A 25,746-nucleotide genomic window follows, 5' to 3' on the forward strand; every position below is an offset into this window, starting at 1 on the left:
GATTGACTAACAACTCTCCATGAAACTGGAGCTTTGCTATAGTAAGGAGAGGAGAAAAAAATAAGCTTGGCCAGACCATCCCACCAGTAGGATGACTCCAGTGGGAACAGATCCAACATTCCCGGATCCTTCTTTAGTCCCATACACTATAGAAAGTTGCCCAATCACAAGCATGGCAGGCTTGACCGACTTTGATCTAATGTGTAATGCCAGCAGACTGTTAATCTTCTATACAGTAATGTTTAATCCAATCTGTATGGATGAACCGTCCCCCATTTTGGGTTCTGGTTCCCCTATGAATCGGTTGTTGTTACATTTGGTGATATCACACTATGCGAGTGAACCATAACACAGATGCTATACAAGGGAATGTGACTGTCCATGATGACATTCATTATCACAAGGTATGCGCGGATGCTTCACACGTGACATTCTTATCCTCCAGAGTCAGCCGCTGCCTGGAGATGTGTAATGTCTGAAGCATCATTGCAAATGACTTATCACATAAACATGAGCGTGTACGGGATACATTACCGCAGAAGTGGATGAGCCCTGGGTTGTGGCTGTGAATGAAGATGGCCATAATAGTTCATAAGACAATAAACGCTACCGCAGTTTTAATCGTTACAATGTAGACTCACCTATGTGGTCAGTGTCAGACTGGGACGTCAGGGGTCCACTAATAACACTGACTCTGGGGGCCCACAGCTACACGCAAATATGACATATCATTATAAAATAATAATAAATACATAATATTAATAAAATAAATTAAAATTAATTGGAGCAGATGCTATTTCTCTCGATTTTCCCCCCCCCCCTCACTATCCCTCATACAATTGCTCTCTCAGTTCAGCCAAGTGTGCATGTGGGTAACTAGCATAAAATGCAAAAATAATAAGTGATGGCATATTGATATTGGAGCAGTATTCTGGCACTCCATTTCCAGGACCATAGGAGGACTGAGAGGTCAGACCCCCAGCAATCACTCAATGATGGCCTATTCTAGCAAAAATGTATGCTATATAAATTTGTACCAATTTCCACAACTCAAAGATTCCTGTAAAAGAAATTGGCAGCACCACAGTCACCGCTGCAGCCAATCGCTGAACTCTGATAAGGAAAGCCGTTGAGATCGGCGACTGGCTGCAGCGGTGATGTACACTGTTGACGTGATGTCGTCTCTGCAGCAAAAAACACAAGACAGAAGCAGCGGCGCTGGACTCAGGGAGAGCGAGATCTAAATGATTTTGTTATTTTACAAGCATTCTATCATTTGTATACCAATTTTTAAAAGCGAAAAACCCTTTAAAGCAATTTTCCAGTTCCAGAAAACCCGTCCCCAGCCGCAGTTTGTCTTAAAAAAAAAAATTACAAACTGTACTTTAATCATCCTCGCTGTGTCAAGCACTGAGTCCCCTCCGCTGCTCCTGGTGTAAAGAAATACCATTATGGCAAACAATCTCCATATCAAATGACAAGGATAGCGAACAATAAATACATGAAGAAATATTATTATTAAATAAAAGATAAGAACGCCACACAACAACAATATCCCTAAGTAGATTCTAGGGGGCGGTCAGCAAAGAAAGCACACCAATAAAAAAGTATAAAAGAAACTATATACCGTATATCCCAACCAAAGGTAAAGTATAAAATTGGGAAAACAGATAACCAAATCCCAAAAAGTAAAGGATTACAGTATTACAGACATCATTTCATAATTACCAGAGAGGAAACTTTGACGTGGTGCCTCCTGGACGTTCCTCTGAGACCTAATGCCAACCTTCCTTCAGGCTCTCTCAATCCTTTATACCCCATGTGGGAGGCAAGTTATCCACTACCCCCATCAATTTGGAAACACTATGTCTCAACTTGTGAACAAAGAACTGTATTCACCTACCTGATCTTTCCCTACAATGTGATTACAAAGGATAACGACATGCTAATTATTCTATGTTCCCACCCTGCATTTAAAGTACCCAGAGACTTGGAGTTTCTTCACCCCCTAATGGTTGTGATACAATGGGACATTTCTTGTTGTCTCCAGCACCTTTGCACTGTAAGACATTGGAAACATTAATATGGAGCATCCTAATTACAACTTCTAAAGTCCCTTTTAGAAATCGGCTTAACCCCTTTACCCCCAAGGGTGGTTTGCACCTTAATGACCGGGCCAATTTTTACAATTCTGACCACTGTTCCTTTGAGGTTATAACTCTGGAACGCTTCAACGGATCCCAGTGATTCTGACATTGTTTTCTGGGGACATATTGTACTTCATGATAGTGGAAAAATTTCTTTGCTATTACTTGCGTTTATTAGTGAAAAAAAAAAAACGGAAATTTGGCAAAAATTTAGAAAATTTCACAAGGGAATGAGCGCCATTTGACTTTTCAATGCACAATTGGCTGGAATTGAGAGAGGACGCCATGTCACGTTTGGAGAGCCCCGAATGTGCCTAAACAGTGGAAACCCCCCACAAGTGACACCATTTTGGAAAGTAGACCCCCTAAGGAACTTATCTAGATGTGTGGTGGGCACTTTGAACTCCCAAGTGTTTCACTAAAGTTTATAACGCAGAGCCGTGAAAATAAAAAAATCTTTTTTTTCTCCACAAAAATTATTTTTTTGCCTCCAGTTTTGTATTTTCCCAAGGGTACCAGGGGAAATTGGATCCCAAAGTTGTCGTGCAATTTGTCCTGAGTACGCCGATACCCCATATGTGGGGGAGAAACCACCGTTTGGGCGCACGGCAGAGCTCAGAAGGGAAGGAGCACTGTTTTACTTTTTCAACGCAGAATTGGATGGAATTGAGATCAGAAGTCATGTTGCGTTTGCAGAGCCCCTGATGTGCCTAAACAGTGGAAACCCCCCAATTATAACTCCAACCCTAATAAATATATTTTTTTTAAATAAATAAATAAATACATTTTTTTTTATTTTTTTTTATTATTTTTCCCTAACTAAGGCGGTGATAAAGGGGGGTTTGATTTACTATTTATAGCGGGTTTTTATGTTTGGCAGCTGTCACACACTAAAAGACACTTTTTATTGCAAAAAAGTTTTTGCGTCTCCACATTTTGAGAGCTATAATTTTTCAATATTTTGGTCCACAGAGTCATGTGAGGTCTTGTTTTTTTGCAGGACGAGTTGACTTTTTTATTGGTACCATTTTCAGGCACATGACCTTTTTTGATCGCTTTTTATTCTGATTTTTGTTAGGCAGCATTTCATGAATTTTTTTTTTTTTTGATGGGGGGGCGTTTATACCGGTGGGCGTTTGGTAAAATTGATAAGGCAGTTTTATTCTTCGGGTCAGTACGATTACAGCGACACCTCATTTATATAATTTTTTATGTTTTGGCGATTTTCTACATATATATTATATATATATATATATGTATATATTATATTGTTTTTGCATCGCTTTATTCTGAGGGCTATAACTTTTTTATTCTTTTGCTGATGGCACTGTATGGCGCCTTCTTTCCTGTGGGACAAGATGTCGTTTTCAGCGGTGCCATGTTTATTTATATCTGTCTTTTTGATTGCGTGTTATTCCACTTTTTGTTCAGTGGTATGATGATAAAGCATTGTTTTTGCCCTTTTTTTATGGTGTTCACTGAAGGGGTTAACTAGTGGGACAGTTTTATAGGTCGGGTCATTACGGACGCGGTGATACTAAATATGTGTACTTTTACTTTTTTAATTTACATAAAGAAATGTATTTATTGGAACACTTTTTTTTTTTTTTTCTTTATTTAGGATTAAAAAAAAAATATTTTCAGAGTGTAATATATATTTTTATTACATTGTCCCAGGGTGGGACATCACTATATAGTGTCAGATCGCTAATCTGACACTTTGCAGAGCCTGCAGGGAGAAGACCGAAGGAGACCCTCGGAACAACGCGATCACATCGCGTTGTCCTGAGTGTCTCGGGGAAGCCCGCAGGGAGCTCCCTCCCTGTGCCATGGGTCCCTATGCCACCGGAACGCTGCGATCTTGTTTAATCTCAGTGTTCCGGGGGTTAAAGTGCCAGGAGCAGTCCGTGACAGCTCCTGGTACATAGTGCTGTATGTCAGCTGACCGCATATGACGGCATATGATGTACTACCCTGTCAATGGTCATACGGGCCCAGGTCACCTCGACGGGATAGTACGTCTGATGTCAGAAAGGAGTTAAAGGATTTTTTCCATAAACTTCAATTTGAAAAAAACGGATCCAGCTGAACTCCGCTTTTTTTATGACCAGACAAAAAAATTGCGTCTGCACAACTTTTTTTGTCAAAGGATTGATGCTGCAGATTGCTGCCTAATGGATGATCACTGGACATGTGAGCATAGCCTTAGCTACAGAATACAAATTGATATATACCCATATTTTGATATCTAGTATCTGTATAGATATCTGTCTTACAGTGGCACCTGATATTGTCTGCAGTGTTGAAAGCGCTGCAGCCGATCAGTGAGCTCCGCGGCTCGCCCCATCTTCTCAGGCAATGCTGCTTAGCGCACTGACTGCAGAGCTGCCAACATAAGATCAGAGCAAAGACACTGGGAGAAGCAGCGGAAACGTACCAAAATTTTTATTTTTTTAAGCAGAATGGTGTTTTCCAAAACCATGGGAACCTGTTATAAAGTTCATTATTGCCCATAGCAACAAATCACAGTGCAGCTTTAATTTTTGTTAAACAGCCTTGTGGGGTAAGGATGATTCTGAGAAAGATCAGGAATCAGCCCAGAACTAAATGGGATGATCTGGTCAATGACCTGAAGATTGCTGGGACCACAGCCGCAAACATAACGGTTAGTAACACACTATGCCATCGTGGATTAAAATCCTGCAGGGCACGCAAGGTCCCTTGCTCAGTCCAGCACATGTCCAGGCCCATTTGAATTTCTCCAATGACCATCTGAATGATCCAGAGGAGGCTTGGGAGAAGGTCGTGTGGTCAGATGAGACCAAAATAGAACTCCACTCACCGTGTTTGGTGGAAGAAGGATGAGTACAAACCCAAGAACACTGTCCCAACTGTGAAGCATGGTGGGAGAATCATCATACTTTGTGGGTGCTTTTCTACAAAGGGGACAGGATTACTGCACTGAAGGGAGGAAAGAGTAACATATTGCAAAATTTTGGCCAAGAACCTCTTTTCTGCAGTAAGAGTATTGAAGATGGGTCGTGGCTGAGCATGATAATGACCCGAAACACACAGCCAGGGCAACTAAGGAATGGCTCCGTAAGAAGCATTTCAAGGCCCTGGAGTAGCCTAGCAAACATGCTCAAGAAGTACAGGAAACTTATCACCTCTGTAATTAATACAAAGGTTTCTGTACCAAATATTAAGTTCTATTTTTTATATTGTATCAAATACTTATTTTATGCAATATAATGCAAATTAATTATGTAAAAATCATACAATGCGATTTTCTGGATTGTTGGTAAGATTCTGTCTCTCACAAGTGAAGTGTACCTATGATAAAAAATGACAGACCTCTCTATTCTGTTCTTTGTAGCTGGGAAAACATGCAAAATCGTCAGTGTATCAAATACTTATTTTCCCCACTGTATGTCCTACACTAATCTTGCCCCTACAGTCTGTCACTGCCTCCACCATCAGCCCACCTAGGACAAGTATGTACTGTCTCTTCATGGTGGATGCACTGGATGTCCCGAGATGCCAGACACAATATTAGCATAGGACCACTAATACAAAGTATATGAACACTTAATGCGTTTGTTCATGAAACTTCATGAAAAAAAAATTGCAGACTAATTATTATGTATTAACTGTTCCTTTCCAAATGAGTGTCCTATATCATATTCACCTCGTCTATGAAAATTATGTATTTAATTAAAGATAACCAAGAAGTAATATACGGAAAGAACATTATTAATACAAAAATTGGGCATCGGGCCAGAAATCTGATCCAGAGACCTGATCTGAAGAATGGAAGGAGATTATGGACTATAGAGACGAGCCAATAAAAACGGAAACAAATCATACCGTGGGCTCCAAATATCGCCATAAAGTAGTCGCAGGATGAGGTAGCGTGGAAAAAGGGGTCCTGGCTTAGGTTATCCCCAGAAAGTCAGGACAGTACAGTGTCCCACTGGGACCAAATTAGACCAGGAGGAGTAAAAACGAAAGGTGCAATGGCATGGTTTTTATAGCTTATGCACCATCAGCAGAATACAGACTGCCATAAAAGAGCAGCCTGTATTCTGATGATGGGTTTTGTTGGGAAAAATCATGTAGCTTGATTTCCGATGTTGCATAAAAAATTGCTTCTTCCCCAGACAAATGTGAAATGTTTAATCTGCACGTAGGCAGCATACAGCCCTAGAGAAAACCTATCTAGATAAAATGATAACATTAGACATTTCCTGCACTCACCCTGCCTTACATTTATCACTGAGAGGATGCTTCCTGTCTATAATAACAATGTCGGAGACTATGTACAGTATCTATGGGGAAAAGGCTTGTGAGTCTCTTCATACTGGCTTCCAGGCTATTAAAGGTGAATGCTGCACGCTCAAAATCACGGACATAGCCCATGAGATGTAATGCAATATGTGGCCCACTCTGCCTGGGCTTCAATTTACAACATTCACATTATGCACTGTATGTATGGGACGGGCTCAGGAGCTGGGCCTGCTTCACAGTGTGCAGGTGCCGGCTGTATTATACAGCTGGCACCCAAGTCTAACTGCTGCGACTGGAGCTATCTTAGATGGCAGCAGTTTAACCTCTTAGATGCTGCTATCATTTAAGGCTGTGTGCACACGTTGCGGATTTTGCTGCGGATCCACAGCAGATCTGCAGCTGCGGGTCCGCAGCAGCTTTCCATGCGTTTACAGTACAATGTAAACATATGGAAAACGCTGCGGGTTACATTCTGCAGCATGTCAATTCTTTGTGTGGATTCCGCAGCGGTTTACACCTGCTCTATAATAGGAATCTGCAGGTGTAGAACTGCAGGTGGAATCCACACAAAATCAGCGGTAAATCCGCAGTAAAACTGTAGGTAAAACGCAGTGCCTTTCTCAAATTCGCTGCGGAAAAATCCGCAGAGCTCAAAACTACATGTGCACATACCCTTTCAGGTTGGCATTAGGGGGAAAATGTCCCTTCTGATCCTGATCTGCTTCCCCCAATTGGGTGGTGCATTGTCCTTGTAGCCAATGGTCCACTGAATTCCCCCCTGTCCGCCATGTTTGTACATCTAGGAAGACCATTCTGTGAATGGGCTCCACAGGAGATAGTTGTAGAATATACTGCAATATTACAGTATCGCAGTGCATCGCACAAATGGTCAAGAGATCTCTAGTTCAAGCTCTCCAGAAGGCCCAGGAAAAAGTATTAAAATATATATACAGACATCTGGTAATATTTATATATTGTTAGGGCTGGCGGAACGCGCCAATATAATGGAAGATATAAGGTGCATTCGCCGCCCGGGGTCCACCGTGCAGAGATGACACCTGCTGCTCGGTAATGGTGGACAGTATATGGCGGTATAAAGAGAACACTCATGGGTTAACTTCACCCAGTATATACGGAGACAAACCCTGTTGCTTCACAGGGCCGCAATACCGCAGAGTTTATGCTAGTGTTTGGTCACAGGACTCTGCCCCAAGGACACGGGGTTAGAGTCCTTCTAGACCCACTATCGATTGGCGCTGCAACTGCGGTGCCAGGGAGAAACTAATTAATAAAGATTTAGCACACTGAGTGCACACAGCGCCGCTCTGACGGACGCCACTAACCGCCCTAGCTAGGGACCGGAAAGCGCTCTAGATGCGCATAGCGCCGCACTGGCGCACACTGCTGAATTGATGCAGTATGATCATGCCTTGTGCAGGATGGCACAAACTGACGCTAGTCCGCTCCAACACCCAAACCACATACAAGAACCCTAGGGAGGGGAAAGATTAGGAGCTTTCACCAGATATCAAAATCACATCCACACACGCACGAATTCAGTTTATAGCGCATGGCCGAGCGGTCATGTGAACCTTTTATAGTTGTGGCCTTCCAAGACCCTCCCAGTGGTCCAATCAGGGCCGCTTCAGGACCTGAGCGTGTGACCTCCGACCTCCAATGAGAGGTCGTCCCACGGGCATGCTCAGTAGGGAAAAAGCAGGACTTAGTCCCTGGAACGTCTGCTCGCCGCTGACTAATGCTGGTTATAATAGCCGGACCTGGAACAGCAGCAGTAACCAGAGGCACAGCATCAGCTTGAGCAATACGCTGGGACCGATGTCTCTGCTGAACAGGCTCCTCTACGGCCGGGGAGGAATGGGAGACCGCAGAGGACATGGTTCGAGATTCCCCTTGTGCAGCGGCGGGAACTCGACACCTAACATATATAAACTTCCTTCTCACCCTCATTGGGGGTGGTCTTTGTTGTCCTTTCTACTTGGTTGTGGCATTCGTTATACACTGTTCCTGCTTGCATTATGCATCCTGCCACTATGTGTTGGACGGTTTCTGAGGTTTCTTTGCATAGTCTGCACCATGGGTCTTGTCTTGTGTGGTAGATTCCTGCTTCTATGGATCTGGTACTTGGTGCTTGCTCTTGTGCAGCTATGATTAGTGCATCTGTGCTGTCTCGGGAGTCCTGCTTTCTCCAGCCATTGGTAGGATTTCTGCATGTCAGCCACTTGCATTACCTGCCGATGGTACATCCTATGCAGCGGCTTGTCTTGCCATGATGCTTCATATTCCTGTTCTTCCTACCAGATCTGTTGTTGTTGCTGCCTTAGGCTTTCTCTCAGCAGCTCATCTTTTGGTGCCATTTTCCTGATGTATTCCTGGATAATCCTTGTTTCATCCGTGATGGTGGCTTAGATGCTTATCAAGCGTCGACCATCCTCCTTTCTATTGGCATACAACCTTTGGGTGCTAGACTTGGGGTGGAGACCTCCATGCATTGTGAGGAGCTTTCGTGTCTTCACATCTGCAGCTTCCATCTCTTCTTTTGGCCAGCACGGTATCTGATAACTGGCAGGGCATATGTATTGTGGGCATAGGTTTTATTCTTCCCATTGAGCTGGCTCTTCTGGACCGGTCTTACCCTTTGATGGTATTTGGATGTGGCTGCTTTCCTTGCCTCCTCATCATGGTTACCGTATCCCTGTGAGATGCAGATGTACTTGTAGCATGTCTGTACATCTGCTATGTCATATTCCTCACCAACCGTTACACCGATGCCTCTACCCTGTGCCAGTCATTACACTGGCTACCCATCCACTCCAGAATCCAGTACAAAACTACTACCCTCATCCACAAAGCACTCCATGGCTCAGCACCACCCTACATCTCCTCCCTGGTATCAGTCTACCACCCTACCCGTGCCCTCCGCTCCGCTAATGACCTCAGGTTAGCATCCTCAATAATCAGAACCTCCCACTCCCGTCTCCAAGACTTTACACGTGCTGCGCCGATTCTTTGGAATGCACTACCTAGGTTAATACGATTAATCCCCAATCCCCACAGTTTTAAGCGTGCCCTAAAAACTCATTTGTTCAGACTGGCCTACCGCCTCAATGCATTAACCTAACGATCCCTGTGTGGCCTATTTATAATAAAAAAAAAAAAAAAAAAGGTTCCTCGCATCATGTTCTCATACACTTTATGCAGTATTAGCCCTCTGTGTCTGTACTGCTACATACTTAGGCAGTTAACTGGTTCATGCAGCTTTACATGAACACCTGAGCCTTACACTATAGCTGGTCCGAATAACTAAAGCAATTGTTACCATCCACCTCTCGTGTCTCCCCTTTTCCCCATAGTTTGTAAGCTTGCGAGCAGGGCCCTCACTCCTCCTGGTATCTGTTTTGAACTGTGATTTCTGTTATGCTGTAATGTCTATTGTCTGTACAAGTCCCCTCTATAATTTGTAAAGCGCTGCGGAATATGTTGGCGCTATATAAATAAAATTATTATTATTATTATTATTATTATTATGTGCCCTGCTAGTAATTCCACTCCATCAGTCTTGACTACCTTGCCTATCTTTATTACCAACAGGCCGCACTTCTCCAGTCCGAAGGACAGACATCCCGATGTCTTCACTGTAGATCCATGTCAGGTGCATCAGTGAGTTGATGTCTCGTTTGTTTTTCGCATACAGCTTGATGTCATCCATGTAGAGGAGGTGGCTGATGGTGCTTCCACTCTTGAACTTATATCCATGGCCAGACTCTGTAATCATCTGAGTGAGGAGGTTCAAGCCTACGCAGAACAGCAATGGGGACAGTGCATCACCTTGGTATATGCCGCATTTGATGGTCACTTGTGCAATTGTCTTGAGTTGACTTCCAATGTTGTTCTCCATAAGCTCCATGTTTATTTATTTATTTATTTTATAGAAAATACAAACTTTCCCATCATTTACCAAAAGGTAAATAAAATTAAAAAATAACATATTATGTATCACTACATATGTTACTGTATAAACTGATAAAATATAATATTTATCCCACATTTTGAACTCCAAGATTAAATAAAAATTTAAATGGCAAAATTACTGTTGCTGAACCTAAAAAAATGATTAAAAAGAGATCTCATGGAACATAAAATAAGAAAAACTAAAAAGCTACAGCTTCTACCACATAAAAGTAAATTAAAAAAACAAGAACAGATATGGGTCTATCAACCAAAAATGAAAAAACTTTAGGTCTTGGAAGGCGAGGAGGAAAAGACAATAGTGAAGAGGAGTCTTCACTAAGGGCCCACCTAATCCTGTAGACAGCACTTGCAAAAGGTTACAATGGAGTGAATCCTCGTACAATTGCGCATATTTCCATGCAGTGAATCTCAGATCGGGCATGACACATTGTAATTAATGTTGGCCGAACGCTTATGTAGGTGGGACTGGCAGCCATCTGACATGTATTAGATGTTCAGCTGATGTTTGTTCCAGAGATGTCCGAGAAAAAAAAGGTTCATGTGTTCTCAAGGGATAGAAGCAGCAGCCAGAGGTCAGTGGCTTACCGCCCTCTCTACATTGGGAACACATGCACACTTGGCAGCGCGGAGCGTACATGTGCGTGGGGAGGTTGGGATGACTATCTGTTGGCCAAATGAGCGTATGGCTGACAACTATTGAAGGAGAACGGCCACCTTAGAGCAGAGAGCTGCTTCCATTTTGGTCGACCTAGCTATGTCATTTGTACATTCTTTACTAAATTCTGAGGGCAATTGCATTAACCTGTCCCATTATATTCTGGATACTTAGCCAGGGGCACTTGAGCAGCATGAGATGTAACCTAAAGCTTGTAGACCAGAATGCTAAATCTCCAACAGGGCCCCCAACTATCACAGGTCTTTGATAGTATTGGTCTTTCTCACATGAGCCCCTTAGCCTTTTGGGCCCCGCTAGGGTCCAGGACTTGGGTGCAATTACAACCCCAGCACCCACTATAGTTACACCCCTGCGGGAACTTATGTAACACAATAACTAAGAAGCTATTTGGGTAACAGTGTGTCCTGTGCAAATCTGAGGCTGTGCTCTGTGTACAGGAGGCTCCTGGGCTCAGCCCTCGCCAGTGCGGAATCATTCATCGCGGGGGAAATGGAAGTGTCTTGTGATCATTTCTACCCCTATCGGCTCTCCAGCATGTGACACCGACATGGAGGAACCAGAGCAGACAAGCCACACCATGGCCAACCCATAGCCCAGTATTAGCAGTAATGTCGGGACATTCCCATGGAAAATTCTTCTTGCTGCCTTCACCCTGCAGAATTTTTTTCTCTAGTAAAGCCCTATCCTTTATTTTCCACAAGTGCTCAGCTTCTTACTGGTTAGACTGGGTGTAACACTGGTGACTAGAGCCCGTCCTGCTGACACATTTTATCACTCTTACTATATTACCATTATTGTTACCATTATTACTACAATTACTGTTTGTGTGGTAATTATAATAATATTACTATGAGATTTTTAATATTATTATATTATATAGTATATATTATATAGTATAATATTATATACGGTAATGATTTTTTTTAGTATTATATTTGATTAATATTATTAATTGTATATTACCACTATTAACATTATGGCATTATTTTTATTGCTAATATTACACTCTTATTATTACTGTATTATCACTATAATATGGATTATTGTTATTTATTATTACATTAATATTAGAATCATTACTATTACATTTATATTATTATATCATTATTTCAGTATTACTATTACACCTAAATTGTATTATTATTTTATTATTATTAACTATTATATTACTGTAACTATTATTGCATGGTTATCACTATTACTATATGGTATTAATATTATGGAATTATTACTATTATTACTATCATATGGTATTATTATGATTACATTACATCACTATTACTATATGGTATTATAATACTATTATTATCTATATACATAATTGTCTAAGGGTCACTTCCGTCTGTCTGCCTGTCCTGTCACGGTTATTCATTCGCTGATTGGTCTCAGCAGCTGCCTGTCATGGCTGCCGCGACCAATCAGCGACGGCCCCAGTCCGATTAGTCCCTCCCCTACTCCCCTGCACTCACTGCCCGGCGCCGCTCCATGATCCCCTCCACTCATCGCTCACACAGGGTTAATGGCAGCGGTAACGGCCCGCGGTGTAACGCACTCCGTTACCGCTGCTATTAACCCTGTGTGTCCCCAACTATTTACTATTGATGCTGCCAATAAATAAAAAAAAAAAAAAAAACCTGCTATACTCACCATCCGTCGCCTTTCCCGCTCCTCGGACCGCTCCATTGCAAGCGGCAGCTTCCGGTCCCAGGGCTGGTGTGCGACAAGGACCTGCCATGACGTCACGGTCATGTGACCGCGACGTCATCATAGGTCCTGCTCACACCAGCCCTGGCACCGGAAGCTGCCGCTTGCAATGGAGCAGTCCGGGGAGCGTGGCGAGTACCGGGAAAGGCGGCGGATGGTGAGTATAGCAGGACTTCAACAGCCCTTCGGAAGGTGAGTATATGTTGTTTTTTTTTTTTTTAAGTCTCTATACTACGTGGCTCTGTGCTGTATACTCCGTCGCTGTGCAATATAGGCAATATATTACGTGACTGGGCAGTATACTACGTGGACATGCATATTCTAGAATACCCGATGCGTTAGAATCGGGCCACCATCTAGTGTCACTATATATTTTTCCATTATCACTATCCCAATATGGTATTATTACTATGATTACATTATTATCACTATACAGTATTGTTATTATTCATATTATAATTATATTATACTATTGTGACACTATGTCCACCATCACTCCCCGGTATTATCCCTGCTGTCTGCACACGGTGGCTGCAGTCTGCACACGGTTACTGTCTATATAGAATGACACTGTCTGTACACGGTGGCTGCTCTCTGTACACGGTGACCGCTGTCTGTATGCGGTGTCTTCTGTCTGTACACGGTGTCTTCTGTCTGTACAGGGTGGCTGCTCTCTATACACGGTGGCTGCTCTATACACGGTGGCTGCTGTCTGTACACGGTGGCTGCTCTCTGTACACGGTGGCTGCTGTCTGTATGCGGTGTCTTCTGTCTGTACACGGTGTCTTCTGTCTGTACAGGGTGGCTGCTCTCTATACACGGTGGCTGCTCTATACACGGTGGCTGCTGTCTGTACACGGTGGCTACTCTCTATACACGGTGGCTGCTCTCTGTACACGGTGGCTGCTGTCTGTACACGGTGGCTGCTGTCTGTACACGGTGGCTGCTCTCTGTACACGGTGGCTGCTCTCTGTACACGGTGGCTGCTCTCTGTACACGGTGTCGCCCCCGTCTCGCTGCTATGTTCGGCACCGCTGTTTATGTGAATACCCCGGTTCTCACGTTTCCCCTGCTCACACAATGCTGCACACAATGCTGCGGCTGCCATTACCGCACTGTGCAGCGGACGGCACATACACACACAGCGGGCGGAGGACACCGCGCTCCGGCTCCGTCTCACACTGTTTACACGGTCGGTGTATTGGGGTCAGATGAGGCAGTGTGTGCGGATGTCACGTATTTCCTCCGCCCTCCCCTGGTGACTTCCCGCCCCCTCCTCCTCCCGGTTCCCCTCTCTCTTTACCTCCTCTCCGGGTCCCGCTGTTCTCCGTCCCTTTGTCAGCAGCCTCTGGCCGCAGTGGCAGTGCCGCCCCGGAGCACAGCCGTGACGTCAGCGCTCCTGCTGCGGATACTGAGAGGCTGCTGCCGCCTCTGCCACTGAGCGTGCGGCTCTCGGCTCAGCAGCGCACCCCGGGGCTGGGAGCAGCCGCCGCATGGCGTGACGTCACACAGCTCACCAGTGCTCACTGCACCTTCTACGTCATCACCAGCTATCATCCTCACCACTGCTTCCTGCACTGTCTCCATCACACCAGTGCAACATCTACATCACACCACTGCACCTTCTCTACACCACACACCTGCTTCCTGCACTGTCTCCATCACACCACTGCACCTTCTCTACACCACACACCTACTTCCTGCACTGCACCTTCTCTACATCACACCTGCTTCCTGCACCGTCTACATCACATCACTGCACCTTCTCTACACCGCACACCTGCTTCCTGCATTGTCTACATCACATCACTGCACCTTCTCTACACCGCACACCTGCTTCCTGCACTGCACTGTCTATATCACATCACTGCACCTTCTCTACACCGCACACCTGCTTCCTGCACCGTCTACATCACACCACTGCACTTTCTCTACACCACACACCTGCTTCCTGCACTGCACTGTCTACATCATATCACTGCACCTTCTCTACACCACACACCTGCTTCCTGCACAGTCTACATCACACCACTGCACCTTCTCTACATCACACCTGCTTCCTGCACAGTCTATATCACACCACTGCACCTTCTCTACATCACACACCTGCTTCCTGCACTGTCTCCATCACACCACTGCACCTTCTCTACACCACACACCTACTTCCTGCACTGCACCTTCTCTACATCACACCTGCTTCCTGCACCGTCTACATCACATCACTGCACCTTCTCTACACCGCACACCTGCTTCCTGCATTGTCTACATCACATCACTGCACCTTCTCTACACCGCACACCTGCTTCCTGCACTGCACCATCTACATCACACCACTGCACCTTCTCTACACCACACACCTGCTTCCTGCACCATCTACATCACACCATTGCACCTTCTCTACACCACACACCTGCTTCCTGCACTGCACTGTCTACATCATATCACTGCACCTTCTCTACACCACACACCTGCTTCCTGCACAGTCTACATCACACCACTGCACCTTCTCTACATCACACCTGCTTCCTGCACAGTCTATATCACACCACTGCACCTTCTCTACATCACACACCTGCTTCCTGCACTGTCTCCATCACACCACTGCACCTTCTCTACACCACACACCTACTTCCTGCACTGCACCTTCTCTACATCACACCTGCTTCCTGCACCGTCTACATCACATCACTGCACCTTCTCTACACCGCACACCTGCTTCCTGCATTGTCTACATCACATCACTGCACCTTCTCTACACCGCACACCTGCTTCCTGCACTGCACCATCTACATCACACCACTGCACCTTCTCTACACCACACACCTGCTTCCTGCACCATCTACATCACACCATTGCACCTTCTCTACACCACACACCTGCTTCCTGCACTGCACTGTCTACATCATATCACTGCACCTTCTCTACACCACACACCTGCTTCCTGCACAGTCTACATCACACCACTGCACCTTCTCTACATCACACCTGCTTCCTGCACAGTCTATATCACACCACTGCACCTTCTCTACACCACACACCTGCTTCCTGCACTGTCTCCATCACAACACTGCTCCTTCTCTACACCACACACCTGCTTCCTACACTGTCTCCATCACACCACTACACCTTCTCTACATCACACACCTGCTTCCTACACTGTCTCCATCACACCACTGCACCTTCTCTACATCACACACCTGCTTCCTGCACTGCACTGTCTCCATCACACCACTGCACCTTCTCTACACCACACACCTGCTTCCTGCACTGGCTCCATAACACCACTGCACCTTCTCTACATCACACACCTGCTTCCTGCACTGCACCATCTACATCACACCACTGCACCTTCTCTACACCACACACCTGCTTCCTGCACCATCTACATCACACCATTGCACCTTCTCTACACCACACACCTGCTTCCTGCACTGTCTACATCACACCACTGCACCTTCTCTACACCACACACCTGCTTCCTGCACTGTCTACATCACACCACTGCATCTTCTCTACATCACACACCTGCTTCCTGCACTGCACCGTCTACATCACACCACTGCACCTTCTCTACACCACACACCTGCTTCCTGCACTGTCTACATCACACCACTGCACCTTCTCTACACCACACACCTGCTTCCTGCACTGTCTACATCACACCACTGCACCTTCTCTACACCACACACCAGCTTCCTGCGCAGTCTACATCACACCACTGCACCTTCTCTACACCACTGTTATGACCTGGTGGTTAAGAGGCCACACTGATATGACCTGGTGGCTAAAACGTAACATGGAGCGAGCTCTGAGAAGGTGGTATCTCTACTGACCGCAGTCCCTAAGCCTAACAACAACACTAGAAATAGCCGTGGGATGTTCCTGACTCTCCCTAGACACCTCTTCACAGCCTAAGAAATAACTACCCCTAAAGAAGGAAATAGAAAGCTATCTTGCCTCAGAGAAAACCCCCAAAAGGAAAGACAGCCCCCCACAAATATTGACTGTGAATGGAGAGGGAAATGACGGACTCAGAAATGAAATCAGAATTCAGCAAAGGAGGCCAATACTAAACTAGATAGACAGAGAGCAAAGGATACTGTGCGGTCAGTATTAAAAACTACAAAATCCACGCAGAGTTTACAAAAATGAACTCCACACCGACTCACGGTGTGGAGGGGCAAATCTGCTTTCCCAGAGCTTCCAGCTAGCCTGAATAAGACATAGTGACAAGCTGGACAAAAAGAGACATATTTGCAAAGCAATAGAGTCAAAATAAATGGACAAACAAAAACTAGCAAAAACTTATCTATTGCAGACAAGGACTGGCCATATGAAAATTCCAAGGAGAGATCCAACCAAGAACATTGACAGCAGGCATGGACTAAAGCCCAGAGCAGGTTTAAATAACAAACCCAGGCAAGGTGATTAGTGAAGGCAGCTGCTACAGCTACCTAAAGGAGCAGTAGTTCCACTCGAAACCACCAGAGGGAGCCCAAGGGCAGAACTCACAAAAATACCATTAGCAACCACAGGAGGGAGCTCCAGAACGGAATTCACAACAGTACCCCCCCCCTTCCCCCCTTCCCCCCTTGAGGAGGGGTCACCGAACCCTCACCAGAGCTCCCAGGCCGATCAGGACGAGCCAAATGGAAAGCACGAACCAAATCGGCAGCATGAATATTGGAGGCAACAACCCAAGAATTATCCTCCTGGCCATAACCCTTCCACTTGACCAGATACTGAAGCTTCCGCCTCGAAAAACGAGAATCCAAAATCTTCTCCACCACATATTCCAATTCCCCCTCAACCAACACCGGAGCAGGAGGATCAACGGAGGGAACCATAGGTACCACATATCTCCGCAACAAGGATCTATGGAACACATTATGAATGGAAAAGGAAGCTGTAAGGGCCAAACGAAAAGACACTGGATTGATAATTTCAGAAATCTTATAAGGCCCAATAAAGCGAGGCTTGAACTTAGGGGAAGAAACCTTCATAGGAACATGACGAGAAGACAACCAGACCAAATCACCAACACGAAGCCGGGGACCAACACACCGACGACGGTTAGCAAAACGCTGAGCCTTTTCCTGAGACAATGTCAAATTGTCCACCACATGAGTCCAAATTTGCTGCAACCTGTCCACCACGGAATCCACACCAGGACAGTCAGAAGGCTCAAGCTGCCCTGAAGAAAAACGAGGATGAAAACCAAAGTTACAAAAGAAAGGCGAAACCAAGGTAGCAGAACTAGCCCGATTATTAAGGGCAAACTCGGCCAACGGCAAAAAGGTCACCCAATCATCCTGATCAGCAGACACGAAGCATCTCAAATAGGTCTCCAAGGTCTGATTAGTTCGCTCCGTTTGGCCATTTGTCTGAGGATGGTATGCTGAAGAAAAAGACAAATCAATGCCCATTCTAGCACAAAAGGACCGCCAAAACCTAGAAACGAACTGGGAACCTCTATCAGACACAATATTCTCCGGAATACCATGCAAACGAACCACATGCTGAAAAAATAATGGAACCAAATCAGAGGAGGAAGGCAACTTAGGCAACGGCACCAAATGGACCATCTTAGAAAACCGGTCACAAACCACCCAGATAACAGACATCTTCTGAGAGACAGGAAGATCAGAAATAAAATCCATGGAAATATGCGTCCAGGGCCTCTCAGGAATAGGCAAAGGCAAAAGCAACCCGCTGGCACGGGAACAGCAAGGCTTAGCCCGAGCACAGATCCCACAGGACTGCACAAACGAACGCACATCCCGCGACAAGGAAGGCCACCAAAAGGACCTAGGAACCAAATCTCTGGTAACGAAAATCCCAGGGTGACCAGCCAACACCGAACAATGAACCTCAGAAATTACCCTACTAGTCCATCTATCAGGAACAAACAATTTCTCCACAGGATAGCGGTCAGGTTTATCAGCCTGAAACTCCTGAAGTACCCGCCGCAAATCAGGGGAGATGGCAGAAAGAATCACCCCCTCCTTGAGGATCCCAGGCGGCTCAAGAACTCCCGGAGAATCAGGCAAAAAACTCCTAGAAAGGGCATCAGCCTTCACATTCTTAGAACCCGGAATATACGAGACCACAAAATCAAAACGTGAGAAAAACAGAGACCACCGAGCCTGTCTAGGATTCAACCGTTTAGCAGACTCGAGGTAAATCAGATTCTTGTGATCAGTCAAGACCACCACGCGATGCTTGGCTCCCTCAAGCCAATGTCGCCACTCCTCAAATGCCCACTTCATAGCCAACAACTCCCGATTGCCGACATCATAATTACGCTCAGCAGGCGAAAACTTTCTGGAGAAGAAAGCACATGGTTTCATCAAAGAGCCATCAGAATTTCTCTGAGACAAAACGGCCCCTGCCCCAATCTCAGAAGCATCAACCTCAACCTGAAAAGGGAGAGAAACATCTGGCTGACGCAACACAGGTGCAGAAGTAAAACGACGTTTAAGCTCCTAAAAGGCCTCAACAGCCGCAGAGGACCAATTCACCACATCAGCGCCCTTCCTCGTCAAATCAGTCAGAGGCTTCACCACACTAGAAAAATTAGCAATAAAGCGGCGATAAAAATTGGCAAAGCCCAAAAATTTCTGAAGGCTCTTTACAGATGTAGGTTGAGTCCAATCATGAATGGCCTGGACTTTAACAGGGTCCATTTCAATAGCCGAGGGGGAAAAAATGAAACCCAAAAAAGAAACCTTCTGAACTCCAAAGAGGCACTTAGACCACTTCACAAACAACGCATTAGCACGAAGGACCTGAAATACCATCCTAACCTGCTTTACATGAGACTCCCAATCATCGAAGAAAACCAAAATATCATCCAAATACACAATCATGAATTTATCCAGATAATTCCGGAAGATATCATGCATAAAGGAATGAAATACCGATTGAGCATTAGAGAGCCCGAATGGCATCACAAGATATTCAAAATGGCCTTCGGGCGTATTAAATGCTGTTTTCCATTCATCACCTTGTTTAATACGCACGAGATTATACGCCCCTCGAAGGTCGATTTTAGTAAACCAACTGGCACCCTTAATCCGAGCAAACAAATCAGAAAGTAAAGGTAAAGGGTACTGGAATTTGACAGTGATCTTATTGAGAAGGCGATAATCTATACAGGGTCTCAAGGAGCCATCCTTCTTGGCAACAAAACAAAAATCCCGCTCCCAACGGTGACGAAGACGGGCGAATATGCCCCTTCTCCAAGGACTCCTTTACATAACTCCGCATAGCGGCATGCTCTGGCACAGACAGATTGAAAAGTCGGCCCTTAGGGAACTTAGAGCCAGGAATCAAATTAATGCACAATCGCAGTCCCTATGAGGAGGCAGAGAACTGGACTTGGGCTCATCAAATACATCCTGGAAATCCGACAAAAACTCAGGAACTTCAGAAGAAGGGGACGAGGAAATGGACATCAAAGGAATATCACTATGTATCCCCTGACAACCCCAACCAGTTACAGACATAGATCTCCAATCCAGCACTGGGTTATGTACCTGTAACCATGGAAAACCCAGCACAACAACATCATGCAAATTATGCAACACCAAAAAACGAATATTTTCCTGATGTGCTGGAGCCATGCACATGGTTAACTGTGTCCAGTACTGAGGTTTATTCTTGGCCAATGGCGTAGCATCAATCCCCCTTAATGGAATAGGACTCTGCAAAGGCTCCAAGGAAAAACCACAGCGCTTGGCAAATTCTAAGTCCATTAAGTTCAGGGCAGCGCCAGAATCCACAAATGCCATAACAGAGAAGGACGACAATGAGCAAATCAGGGTAACAGACAAGAGAAATTTAGGCTGTACAGTACTAATGGTAACAGACCCAGGAACCCTCCTAGTACGCTTAGGGCAATCAGAAATAGCATGAGCAGAATCACCACAGTAAAAACACAGGCCATTCTGACGTCTGAAATTCTGTCTTTCTGCTCTAGTCAAAATCCTATCACATTGCATAGAGTCAGGACTTTGCTCAGAGGACACTGCCATATGGTGCACCACCTTGCGCTCACGCAAGTGCCGATCAATCTGAATGGCTAGAGACATAGATTCGCTCAAACCGGTAGGCGTAGGAAAGCCCACCATAACATCTTTAAGGGTTTCAGAAAGACCCTTTCTGAAAATAGCAGCCAGAGCCTTTTCATTCCACTTAGTGAGCACAGACCATTTTCTAAATTTCTGGCAGTATAACTCTGCCGCTTCGTGACCCTGACACAGGGCCAACAGTGTTTTCTCAGCATGCTCTACTGAGTTAGGTTCGTCATACAACAATCCGAGCGCTTGAAAAAATGCATCCACACTCAACAATGCCGGATCCCCTGTTTCAAGAGCAAAAGCCCAGTCTTGAGGATCACCACGCAGTAAGGATATGATGATTTTAACTTGCTGAACGGGATCACCAGAAGAATGGGGTTTCAAAGCAAAAAACAATTTGCAGCTATTTTTAAAGTTCAAAAACTTGGATCTGTCCCCAAAAAAACAAATCAGGAGTAGGAATTCTAGGCTCTAGAGCCGGAGTCTGGATAATATAATCTTGGATACTCTGGACTCTTGCAGCAAGTTGATCCACACGAGAAAACAAACTCTGAACCTCCATGCCAGAGCATAAATCCAGCACCACCCAGATATCAAGAGGAAAAAAAAGACAGAACAGAGCACAGAAAAAAAAATGGTTCAGAACTTTCTTTTCCTTCTTTTGAGATGCATTTAATTCATTTCTGGCCTGCTGTACTGTTATGACCTGGTGGTTAAGAGGCCACACTGATATGACCTGGTGGCTAAAATGCAACATGGAGCGAGCTCTGAGAAGGTGGTATCTCTACTGACCGCAGTCCCTAAGCCTAACAACAACACTAGAAATAGCCGTGGGATGTTCCTGACTCTCCCTAGACACCTCTTCACAGCCTAAGAAATAACTACCCCTAAAGAAGGAAATAGAAAGCTATCTTGCCTCAGAGAAAACCCCCAAAAGGAAAGACAGCCCCCCACAAATATTGACTGTGAATGGAGAGGGAAATGACGGACTCAGAAATGAAATCAGAATTCAGCAAAGGAGGCCAATACTAAACTAGATAGACAGAGAGAAAAGGATACTGTGCGGTCAGTATAAAAAACTACAAAATCCACGCAGAGTTTACAAAAATGAACTCCACACCGACTCACGGTGTGGAGGGGCAAATCTGCTTTCCCAGAGCTTCCAGCTAGCCTGAATAAGACATAGTGACAAGCTGGACAAAAAGAGACATATTTGCAAAGCAATAGAGTCAAAATAAATGGACAAACAAAAACTAGCAAAAACTTATCTATTGCAGACAAGGACTGGCCATATGAAAATTCCAAGGAGAGAACTAAATCCAACCAAGAACATTGACAGCAGGCATGGACTAAAGCCCAGAGCAGGTTTAAATAACCCAGGCAAGGCGATTAGTGAAGGCAGCTGCTACAGCTACCTAAAGGAGCAGCAGTTCCACTCGAAACCACCAGAGGGAGCCCAAGGGCAGAACTCACAAAAATACCATTAGCAACCACAGGAGGGAGCTCCAGAACGGAATTCACAACACACCACACACCTGCTTCCTGCACTGTCTACATCACACCACTGCACCTTCTCTACACCACACACCTGCTCCCTGCACAGTTTATATCACACCACTGCACCTTCTCTACACCACACCTGCTTCCTGCACCATCTACATCACACCACTGCACCTTCTCTACATCACACACCTGCTTCCTGCACAGTCTACATCACACCACTGCACCTTCTCTACACCACACCTGCTTCCTGCACCATCTACATCACACCACTGCACCTTCTCTACATCACACACCTGCTTCCTGCACAGTCTACATCACACCACTGCACCTTCTCTACACCACACTCCTGCACTGCACCATCTACATCACACCACTGCACCTTCTCTACATCACACACCTGCTTCCTGCACCATCTACATCACACCACTGCACCTTCTCTACATCACACACCTGCTCCCTGCACAGTTTATATCACACCACTGCACCTTCTCTACACCACACACCTGCTTCCTGCACCATCTACATCACACCACTGCACCTTCTCTACATCACACACCTGCTCCCTGCACAGTTTATATCACACCACTGCACCTTCTCTACACCACACTCCTGCACTGCACCATCTACATCACACCACTGCACCTTCTCTACACCACACACCTGCACTGCACCATCTACATCACACCACTGCACCTTCTCTACACCACACACCTGCTTCCTGCACCATCTACATCACACCACTGCACCTTCTCTACATCACACACCTGCTTCCTGCACAGTCTACATCACACCACTGCACCTTCTCTACATCACACACCTGCTTCCTGCACCATCTACATCACACCACTGCACCTTCTCTACATCACACACCTGCTTCCTGCACAGTCTACATCACACCACTGCACCTTCTCTACACCACACTCCTGCACTGCACCATCTACATCACACCACTGCACCTTCTCTACATCACACACCTGCTTCCTGCACTGCACCGTCTACATCACACCACTGCACCTTCTCTACATCACACACCTGCTTCCTGCACTGCCTACATCACACCACTGCACCTTCTCTACACCACACACCTGCTCCCTGCACAGTCTACATCACACCACTGCACCTTCTCTACATCACACACCTGCTTCCTGCACTGCACCGTCTACATCACACCACTGCACCTTCTCTACATCACACACCTGCTTCCTGCACAGTCTACATCACACCCAGGGCCGTATTTGCCACTAGGCATGCGAGGGCACGTGCCTAGGGCGGCGACATTGCGGGGGGCGGCACCTGAGCAAGGTGTGTTTTTTTTTTTTTTTTTAATAAGTCCCGGCCTGGGTCAAAACCGCGCCCGACGGCCCCGCCTCAGAGTCCCCCCACCCTCCCTGAAGACGATACTCACCTGCTCCAGCGATGCCTGGTCTCAGCGTCTGTAGCGCGTCCTGAGTGAGCGGTCACGTGGCACCGCTAATTAAGGTCATGAATATGCGCATATTCATGACCTTAATTAGCGGTACCACATGACCGCTCACTCAGGAAGAAGGCGCTGCGGCGCCGCGGGACAGAGCCGGAGCCGGAGGGATGTCAGCGCGGCGTGTGGGACAGACAGGCAGCTGACAGGTGAGTATGAGGGACGAGGGATGGGGGGAGGATGGTAAGCCACCCGCGCCATGCAAGATGGCCCGGGAGAAGGAGCGGGGAGGGGGTGGAGAGATGAGCCATGCATAGGTAGGGGAGGGGGAATTATGAGCCATCAGCCATGCATGGGGGGGGAATTATGAGCGCCATCAGCCATGCATAGGTAGGGGAGGGGGAATTATGAGCCATCAGCCATGCATGGGGGGGGAATTATGAGCGCCATCAGCCATGCATAGGGGGGGGGGGGAGCGCCATCAGCCATGCATAGGGAGGGGGGGGGAATTATGAGCGCCATCAGCCATGCATAGGGAGGGGGGGGGAATTATGAGCGCCATCAGCCATGCATAGGGAGGGGGGGGAATTATGAGCGCCATCAGCCATGCATAGGGAGGGGGGGGAATTATGAGCGCCATCAGCCATGCATAGGGAGGGGGGGGAATTATGAGCGCCATCAGCCATGCATAGGGAGGGAGGGGGGGGGGGAATTATGAGCCATCAGCCATGCATAGGGAGGGAGGGGGGGGGGAATTATGAGCCATCAGCCATGCATAGGGGGGGAGGGGGGGGGGAATTATGAGCCATCAGCCATGCATAGGGAGGGGGGGGGGAATTATGAGCCATGCATACAGGAGGAGGGGAGGGGGATATGAGCCATGGCCATTATACAGTATGGAGCATCATGTGGGGTCATTATACAGTATGGAGCATCATGTGGGGTCATTATACAGTATGGAGCATCATGTGGGGTCATTATACAGTATGGAGCATCATGTGGGGTCATTATACAGTATGGAGCATCATGTGGGGTCATTATACAGTATTGAGCATCATGTGCGGTCATTATAAAGTATGGAGCATCATGTGCGGTCTTATACAGTATTGAGCATCATGTGCGGCCATTATACAGTAGGGAGCATCATGTGTGGTTATTATACAGTATTGAGCATCATGTGCGGTCATTATACAGTATGGAGCATCATGTGCGGCCATTATACAGTATTGAGCATCATGTGGGGCCATTATAAAGTACTAGATGGCAGCCCGATTCTAAAGAATCGGGAGTCTAGAATCCATATATACTTTATTTATTCAAATGTAAGAATAATACAATTAATAAATAATAAGAAAGAACAAAAATAATAGGCAGTATATGGAGAAAACACCAAACAAAAGTTCAAAATTGGTGTGAAAATGTCACTGAACCACTTCACAACTAAATATATATAGTTTTGGTAAATGGTATTATCATTTTTTTGACGAAATTCGGCAGGAGCTTGAAGAGCAACGTCACTGGGCCCGCCTCCACGCAGTAGAAACTTGCTGTGAGGTAAAAATTCAAAAATCACACCAAAATGGCGGGCGGAGTGTGTCACAGTACGGCACGTTTCTGATTGGTCGCTCGCAGCAGGCGGCAACCAATCAGACACTGGACACTGTTAACGTCACTTATCTCCGGACATTAGCTCCGGACATTAGCTCCGGACATTAGCTCCGGACAAAGCCACGGAAGTTGGCACAAATTGCAGGAAGTAGTATTCTAGGCAATTATATATTAGATGGAGCATCATGTATGGCCATTATACAGTATGGAGCATCATGTGCGGTCATTATACAGTATTGAGCATCATGTGTGGTCATTATACAGTATTGAGCATCATGTGTGGTCATTATACAGTATGGAGCATCATGTGCGGTCATTATACAGTATTGAGCATCA

The 25,746-nt window shown here is 45.8% G+C and overlaps 1 protein-coding gene across 2 annotated transcripts in view; it reads right to left on the bottom strand.

Moving 5' to 3' along the window:
• Positions 1–14,292, bottom strand: part of MOSPD1 (motile sperm domain containing 1) — a 75,366-nt gene extending 61,074 nt beyond the window's left edge. Inside the window, exon 1 of one of the 2 annotated variants that reach the window (XM_069746978.1) lies at positions 14,108–14,292. The gene's annotated coding sequence lies outside the window, so the exon portion shown is untranslated. The remainder of the gene's footprint in view (positions 1–14,107) is intronic. The other variant, XM_069746977.1, reaches the window with a different exon arrangement.
• Positions 14,293–25,746: the final 11,454 nt, after the last annotated feature.

Source organism: Ranitomeya imitator, chromosome 2 (assembly GCF_032444005.1).
Source record: "Ranitomeya imitator isolate aRanImi1 chromosome 2, aRanImi1.pri, whole genome shotgun sequence".
Lineage (NCBI taxonomy): Eukaryota > Metazoa > Chordata > Amphibia > Anura > Dendrobatidae > Ranitomeya > Ranitomeya imitator.